This window comes from Triticum aestivum, chromosome 5A (assembly GCF_018294505.1).
Source record: "Triticum aestivum cultivar Chinese Spring chromosome 5A, IWGSC CS RefSeq v2.1, whole genome shotgun sequence".
Classification (NCBI taxonomy): Eukaryota; Viridiplantae; Streptophyta; class Magnoliopsida; order Poales; family Poaceae; genus Triticum; species Triticum aestivum.
The window spans coordinates 345,884,978-345,893,810 of NC_057806.1; positions in this window are offsets into that span (position 1 = coordinate 345,884,978).

Here is an 8,833-nt window from a genome sequence, read left to right on the forward strand (position 1 = left end):
ATGGGTTGCCTATACAGTTCATAGACAAGTGAAAGTGGATACTCTAAAATGCGCAAGATAAGCGTGAGTGCTATGAATGGTGTTCTCGTAGGGAGACGGGAGAGGATCCATAGAGGTGTATTGATTGGTGAATATGTGGACTCATGTGTGCCACCTCAAAAGAGTTACTTGCAGTAGTAGTTCAGGTTAGCCACTGAGTCAAAGCTGGCTTGCTGTAGTTAAACCCCACCATCCCTTTGTTGATAATGATGCATATGTAGTTAGCTCTGATGTAAGTCTTGATGGGTACATTTGTACTCACGTTTTCTTAAATTATGTTTTTGCAGAGAGACTTCAGTCTCGCTAGTAGTTCCGTGTGGACTTTGACGTTTAGCTTAATACCTCAGCTATGATCTTGTGCCCTCGACAGGATCTGGTAGATAGTCAGGCTTCTCAGCCTTTATCATTTGTAGTTGTCAATACTCAGATAGGTTTATGCTTTCGCTTGATGCTTGAATGCTCTGTATGTTGGGTCATGAGACCCATGTTTGTAATACATGGTTCCTCGGAGCCTAATGAATAAATACTTGAGTTGTAGAGTTTTGCCGTGATGCCATGTTGTATTTACACATATCGAGCATATTGTGTGTATGATTGAAATGCTTGGTATGTGTGGGATCCGACAACCTAGTTGTCTATCCTTGGTAGCCTCTCTCATGGGGAAATGTAGTCTGGTGCTTCCACTAAGCCATGGTAGTCTGCTATAGCCCGGTTTACCGGAGTCCTACTAGCCCAGTTACTACTGCTCCGGAACACCTAGACTAGCCCGCATGTGTCCCACTTCGTTCCTGTGTCTGTCCCTTCGGGGAAACGTCACACGGTGACTTCCAGAGTCCTGCTATCCTGCTACAGCCCGGGTTCCCAGAGTCCTGTTAGCTCAGTTGCTACAGCACGGATTCACACGCTGACGACCGACACGTTCGAGGTTGGCTCATGTATGCCTGTCCCCGTAAGTTAGTGCCACTTTGGGTTCATGACTAGTCATGTCGGCCCAGGTTCTTTGTCATATGGATGCTAGTGACACTATCATATACATGAGCCAAAAGGCGCAAATGGTCTCGGGCCAGGTAAGGTGGCACCCGTGGGAATACCGTGCGTGAGGCCGCAAAGTGATATGATGTGTTACATGCTAGATCGGTGTGACTTTGGATTGGGGTCCTGACACCTATGAACATGAATCTTGTTGTTATTTGAAGTATGTAATCTTTACTTTAAGTGCATATCAAGTTTGTGTCCATATGTTTCTTGTAGCATGTTGTTTCCTTGATTGCAAAGTGCGTACTTGCTATTTTGGACAGCTTGTCCTTTAAACTTGTTTCGTGTGTATGTGTTGAACCGTGGCTCCGTTTGGAGCATGCTCTATATGAGACTTGCTTCGTTTTGCATGTAGTTTCATGTTACCTTGTTGCATCCTTGTTTTGAGTGTTTGTGATGTTGTTTTTCTTGCATTTGCATCAATACCATGTTTAACTTGTTTTGCTCATATCTTCTAGGCCGTAGCTCCGAATTAAACGAACTTTATATGTAACTTGACTAGAAAGACGCGTAGATCATCATGGTGCACTTTACCTTGCTGTTTAACCACTTCAACATAATGTGTTATTCAGATCTGGACCAATTTCGAAATTTGCATATGGGGAGTTTCCGGAAGTGTTATGTGTTGATTCCGGCCTCATTTAAACTTGTTTTGATGTGTTGTTCTTGTATGCATCATCTCTTGCCATGAGTAGCATCATGCAGCCTTGTCATGTGATACGTCCATTTTGCATCATGCTTTTATATCGATATTTATTGCATTATGGGCTGTTGTTACACATTATGTCACAATACTTATGCCTATTCTCTCTTATTTTACAAGGTTTACATAAAGAGGGAGAATGCCGGCAGCTGGGATTCCGGGCTGGAAAAGGAGCAAATATTAGAGACCTACAGCTCCAAAAGTCCTGAAACTTCACGGAAGACATTTTCAGAATATATAAAAAATACTCAGTGGAAGAAGTTCACCAGGGGGCACACCCTGCCCATGAGGGTGGGGGGCGCACCCCCTACCTCGTGGGCCCCCTGGTGGCCCTTCGATGGCCATCTTCTGCTATATGGTGTCTTTCAATGAGGAAAAAATCAGAAGCCATCTCCTCGGACGAAACTCCGCCGCCACGAGGCGGAACCTTGGCGGATCCAATCTAGGGCTCCGACAGAGCTGTTCTACCAGGGAAACTTCCCTCCGGGAGGGGCAAATCATCGCCATCGTCATCACCAACGCCCCTCTCATCAGGAGAGGGAAATCTCCATCAACATCTTTATCCAATTCTTGTCTCCGAGTCCGGGATTGGTACTAGTAGGTTGCTAGTAGTGTTAATTACTCCTTCTAGTTGATGCTAGTTGGTTTATTTGGTGGAAGATCATATGTTCAGATCCTATATGCATATTAATACCCCTCTGATTATGAACATGAATATGCTTTGTGAGTAGTTATGTTTGTTCCTGAGGACATGTGAGAAGTCTTGCTATTGGTAGCCATGTGAATTTGGTATTCGTTCGATATTTTGATGAGATGTATGTTGTCTAGCCTCTAGTGGTGTTATGTGAACGTGGACTACATAACACTTCACCATTATTTGGGCCTATAGGAAGGCATTGGGAAGTAATAAGTAGATGATGGGTTGCTAGAGTGATAGAAGCTTAAACCCTAGTTTATGTGTTGCTTCGTAAGGGGCTGATTTGGATCCATATGTTTCATGCTATGGTTAGGTTTACCTTAATACTTTTGTTGTAGTTGCGGATGCTTGCAATAGAGGTTAATCATAAGTGGGATGATTGTCCAGGTAAGGATAGTACCCAAGCACCGGTCCACCCACATACCAAATTATCAAAGTACCGAACGCGAATCATATGAGCGTGATGAAAACTAGCTTGACGATATTCCCATGTGTCCTCGGGAGCGCTTTTCTCTATATAAGAGTTTGTCCAGGCTTGTCCTTTGCTACAAAAAGGATTGGGCCATCTTGCTACACTTTATTTACTTTTGTTACTTGTTGCTCGTTACAAATTATCCTATCACAAAACTATCTATTACCACTTATTTCAGTACTTGCAGAGAATACCTTCCTGGAAACCGCTTATCATTTCCTTCTGCTCCTTGTTGGGTTCGACACTCTTACTTATCAAAAGGACTATGATAGATCCCCTATACTTGTGGGTCATCAAGACTCTTTTCTGGCGCCATTGCCGGGGAGTGAAGCGCCTTTGGTAGGTGGAATTTGGTAAGGAAAATTTTATATAGTGTGCTAAAATTCACTGTCACGTGTTACTATGGAAAGTAATCCTCTGAGGGGCTTGTTCGGGGTATCTTCACCCCGACCAGTAGAGCAAAGAGTTGCTCCTCAACCTTCTAAACCTACTGAAAATGAAAATGTTCCCTTTGAAATTCCTTCGGGTATGATAGAAAAACTGCTAGCTGATCCTTTTGCAGGAGATGGAACAACGCATCCTGATGAGCACCTAATATATGTGGATGAAGTTTGTGGATTATTTCAGCTTGCAGGTGTACCCGGAGATGTTGTTAAGAAGAAGGTCTTCCCTTTATCTTTGAAGGAAGATGCATTGACATGGTATAGGCTATATGATGATATGGGATCATGGAACTACAAAGGATTGAAATTGGAATTTCATCAGAAGTTTTATCCTATGCATCTTGTTCATCGTGATCGCAATTATATATATAATTTTTGTCCTCGCGAAGGAGAAAAAATCAATCAAGCTTAGGGAAGGCTTAAATCAATGTTATATTCATGCCCCAATCATGAGCTCTCAAGAGAGATGATTATTCAAAATTTATATGCTCAGCTTTCTGATCACAATCGCACCATGCTCGATACTTCTTGTGATGGCTCTTTTATGATGAAGACTATTGAATTCAAATGGGATATATTGGAAAGAATTAAACGCAACTCTAAAGATTGGGACCTTGATGAAGGTAAGGAGTCAGGTATGACACCTAAGTTTGATTGTGTTAAATCTTTTATGGATACCGATGTTTTTCGTAAATTTAGCACTAAATATGGACTTGACTCTGAGATAGTAGCTTCTTTCTGTGAATCTTTTGCTACTTATGTTGATCTCCCCAAGGAGAAGTGGTTTAAATATCATCCTCCCATAGAAGTAAAATTAGTTGCACCTATTAAAGTTGAAGAAAAGACTGTCACTTATAAAGATCCTACTGTTCCTACTGCTTATGTGGAGAAACCACCTTTTCCTGTTAGGATAAAAGATCATGCTAAAGCTTCAACTGTGGTTCATAAAAGCAATATTAGAACTTATACACCTTCGGAGCAAGTTAAAGTTGAACCTAATATTGCTATTGTTAAAGATCTCTTGGCTGGTAATATTGATGGGCATGTTATTTACTTCCATGATGAAACAACTAGAATTGCTAAAGCTTGTGCTAAAGATAAACCTAGACCTGTGGTAGGCATGCCTGTTATTTCTGTAAAAATAGGAGATCATTGTTATCATGGCTTATGTGATATGGGTGCTAGTGCTAGTGCAATACCTATTGGCCTATACAAAGAAATTATGCATGATATTGCACCTGTTGAGTTAGAAGAAATTGATGTCACAATTAAACTTGCCAATAGAGATACTATTTCACCAATGGGAATTGTTAGAGATGTTGAAGTCTTGTGTGGGAAAACTAAATATCCTGCTGATTTTCTTGTTCTTGGTTCCCCACAAGATAGCTTTTGTCCCATTATATTTGGTAGACCCTTCTTAAACACTATTAATGCTACCATAGATTGCAAAAGGGATGTTTTTACTATCGGTTTAGATGATATGTCTCATGAATTTAATTTCTCTAAATTCAGTAGACAACACCGTGAATAAGAATTGCCTAGCAAGGATGAAATTATTGGTCTTGCTTCTATTGCCGTACCTCCTAGTGATCCTTTGGAACAATATTTGCTAGACCATGAAAATGATATGTTTATGAATGAAAGAAGGGAAATAGATGAAGTATTCTTTAAATAGGAACCTATTCTGAAACACAATTTTCCTGTTGAAATCCTAGGGGATCCTCCTCCACCCTAGGGTGATCCCGTGTTTGAGCTTAAACCGTTGCCTGATACTCTTAAATATGCATATCTTGATGAGAAAAAGATATATCATGTTATTATTAGTGCTTACCTTTCAGAGCATGAAGAGGAGAGATTATTGAAAACTCTGAAGAAGCACCGTGCTGCTATTGGATATACTCTTGATGATCTTAAGGGAATTAGCCCCACTCTATGTCAACATAAAATAAATTTGGAAGAAGATGCTAAACCAGTTTGTGATCATCAACGACGGCTGAATCCTAAAATGAAAGAAGTGGTAAGAAAGGAAATACAAAAGCTCCTTGAGGCAGGTATAATTTATCCCGTTGCTGATAGTCAGTGGGTAAGTCATGTCCACTGTGTCCCTAAGAAGGGAGGTATTACTGTCGTTCCTAATGATAAAGATGAATTGATTCCTCAAAGAATTATTACAGGTTATAGGATGGTAATTGATTTCCGCAAATTAAATAAGGCCACTAAAAAAGATCATTACCCATTACCTTTTATCGATCAAATGCTAGAAAGATTATCCAAACATACACATTTTTGCTTTCTATATGGTTATTTTGGTTTCTCTCAAATACCTGTGTCAGCTAAGGATCAATCAAAGACTACTTTTACTTGCCCTTTTGGTACTTTTGCTTATAGACGTATGCCTTTTGGTTTATGTAATGGACCTGCTACCTTTCAAAGATGCATGATGGCTATATTCTATGACTTTTGTGAAAATATTTGTGAGGTTTTCATGGACGATTTCTCCGTCTATGGATCTTCTTTTGATGATTGCTTGAGCAACCTTGATCGAGTTTTGCAGAGATGTGAAGAAACTAATCTTGTCTTGAATTGGGAAAAGTGCCACTTTATGGTTAATGAAGGTATTGTTTTGGGGCATAAAGTTTCTGAAAGAGGTATTGAAGTTGATAAAGCCAAGGTTGATGCTATTGAAAAGATGCCATGTCCCAAGGACATCAAAGGTATAAGAAGTTTCCTTGGTCATGCCGGATTTTATAGGAGGTTTATTAAAGACTTCTCAAAAATTTCTCGTCCTCTGACTAATTTATTACAAAAGGATATACCATTTGTCTTTGATGATGATTGTGTAGAGGCATTTGAAATACTTAAGAAAGCATTGATTTCTGCACCTATTGTTCAGCCACCTGATTGGAATTTACCCTTTGAAATTATGTGTGATGCTAGTGATTATGCTGTAGGTGCTGTTCTAGGGCAAAGAGTTGATAAGAAATTAAACATTATTCAATATGCTAGTAAAACTCTAGACAATGCTCAAAGAAATTATGCTACTACTAAAAAAGAATTCTTAGCAGTTGTATTTGCTTGTGATAAGTTCAGACCTTATATTGTTGATTCTAAAGTAACTATTCACACTTATCATGCTGCTATTAAATATCTTATGGAAAAGAAAGATGCTAAACCTAGACTTATTAGATGGGCTCTCTTGCTACAAGAATTTGATTTGCATATTGTTGATAGAAAGGGAGCTGAGAACCCCATTGCAGACAACTTGTCTAGGTTAGTAAACGTTCTTGATGACCCACTACCTATTGATGATAGCTTTCCTGATGAGCAATTAAATGTCATAAATGTTTCTCGTAATACTCCATGGTATGCTGATTATGCTAATTACATTGTTGCTAAATTCATACCACCTAGTTTCACATACCAACAAAAGAAAAAGGTCTTCTATGATTTGAGACATTACTTTTGGGATGACCCACATCTTTGTAAAGAAGAAGTAGATGGTGTTATCAGACATTGTGTACCTGAGCATGAACAGGAACAGATCCTACGCAAGTGTCACTCTGAAGCTTATGGAGGACACCACGCTGGAGTTAGAACTGCACATAAGGTATTGCAATCCGGTTTTTATTGGCCTACTCTCTTCAAAGATGCCCGTAAGTTTGTCTTATCTTGTGATGAATGTCAAAGAATTGGTAATATTAGTAGACGTCAAGAAATGCCTATGAACTATTCACTCGTTATTGAACCGTTTGATGTTTGGGGCTTTGATTATATGGGACCTTTTCCTGCCTCTAATGGTTATACACATATTTTAGTTGTTGTTGATTACGTTACTAAGTGGGTAGAAGCTATTCCAACTAGTAGGCTGATCATAACACCTCTATTAAGATGCTTAAAGAAGTTGTTTTTCCGAGGTTTGGAGTCCCTAGATATTTAATGACTGACGGTGGTTCACATTTTATTGATGGTGCTTTCTGTAAAATGCTTGCTAAGTATGATGTTAATCATAGAATTGCATCTCCTTATCACCCACAATCTAGTGGTCAAGTAGAATTAAGTAATAGAGAGCTCAAATTAATTTCCAAAAGACTGTCAATAGGTCTAGAAAGAATTGGTCCAAGAAAGTTGATGATGCATTATGGGCCTATAGAACTGCATATAAAAATCCTATGGGTATGTCTCCGTGTAAAATGGTTTATGGAAAAACATGTCACTTACCTCTCGAACTAGAACACAAGGCATATTGGGCTATTAAAGAGCTCAACTATGATTTTAAACTTGCCAGTGAGAAGAGGTTATTTGATATTAGCTCACTTGATGAATGGAGAACCCAAGCCTACGAAAATGCCAAGTTATTTAAAGAAAAAGTTAAAATATGGAATGATAAAAGGATACAAAAGCGTGAGTTTAATGTAGGTGATTATGTATTGCTATACAACTCTCGTTTAAGATTTTTTGCAGGAAAACTTCTCTCTAAATGGGAAGGCCCTTACGTGATCAAGGAAGTCTGTCGTTCCGGTGCCATAAAAATCAACAACTTTGAAGGCACAAATCCGAAGGTGGTGAACGATCAAAGAGTTAAACATTATATCTTAGGTAATCCTGTAAATGTTGAATCCAATGTTATTGAAACCATAACCCCGGAGGAATACATAAGGGACACTTTCTGGAACGTTTCAGACTCCGAAAAGGAATAGGTATGTGGTATGGTAAGCAAACCGACTCCAAAACAGTTTTTAAGGCAATATTTCTCTGTATTGGAATATTTAGAAAAATAGAAAAATAAGAAGCAGTCCGGGAAGGACACGAGGCCTGCATGAGGGTGGAGGGCGTGCCCTACCCTACTGGGTGCGCCCCCTACCTCGTGGGCACCTTGTGCGCTCTCCGGACTCCGTTTTCTTGCACAATACGTATTTTGGTTGGTAAAAATTCATTATATAATCTCCTGAAGGTTTTGATTCACTACAAAAAAAAGACACATCCATGACATTTTGGGCCGAACGAAATTTTTTTGTCATACATATGACACTTCTATGACGATAATTGTGACAAAACCCGGTATCATCATAGATGTGGTGGGCTCCTACTTCTATGAAAAAAAATCATGACAAAATAATGGGATTTTCGTCCTGGGCGGGCTGGAGACGCATCTGCATGACATTCTTTTGGACGTCCATGACGGAAAAAACCGTGGTAGAAGCGAGGGGGAGGAAAATTTCGGGGAGTTCCCGGTTACGGTGGAAGGTCGGGGGCCGAGCGATGCGCGCTTCTCTCGTACACGTACGCGCGCGTGTGCGAGGCGTTGGCTCTAACTGAACCCGAGCGAGGCGTTGGGCTCTAACTGAACCCGAGCGATTGCACTGCAGGCTACGCGTTACTGAACCCGAGCGATCGATCGATGGCTGTTAACTGAACCCGATCGAGCGATTCCTTCGCTACTGCTG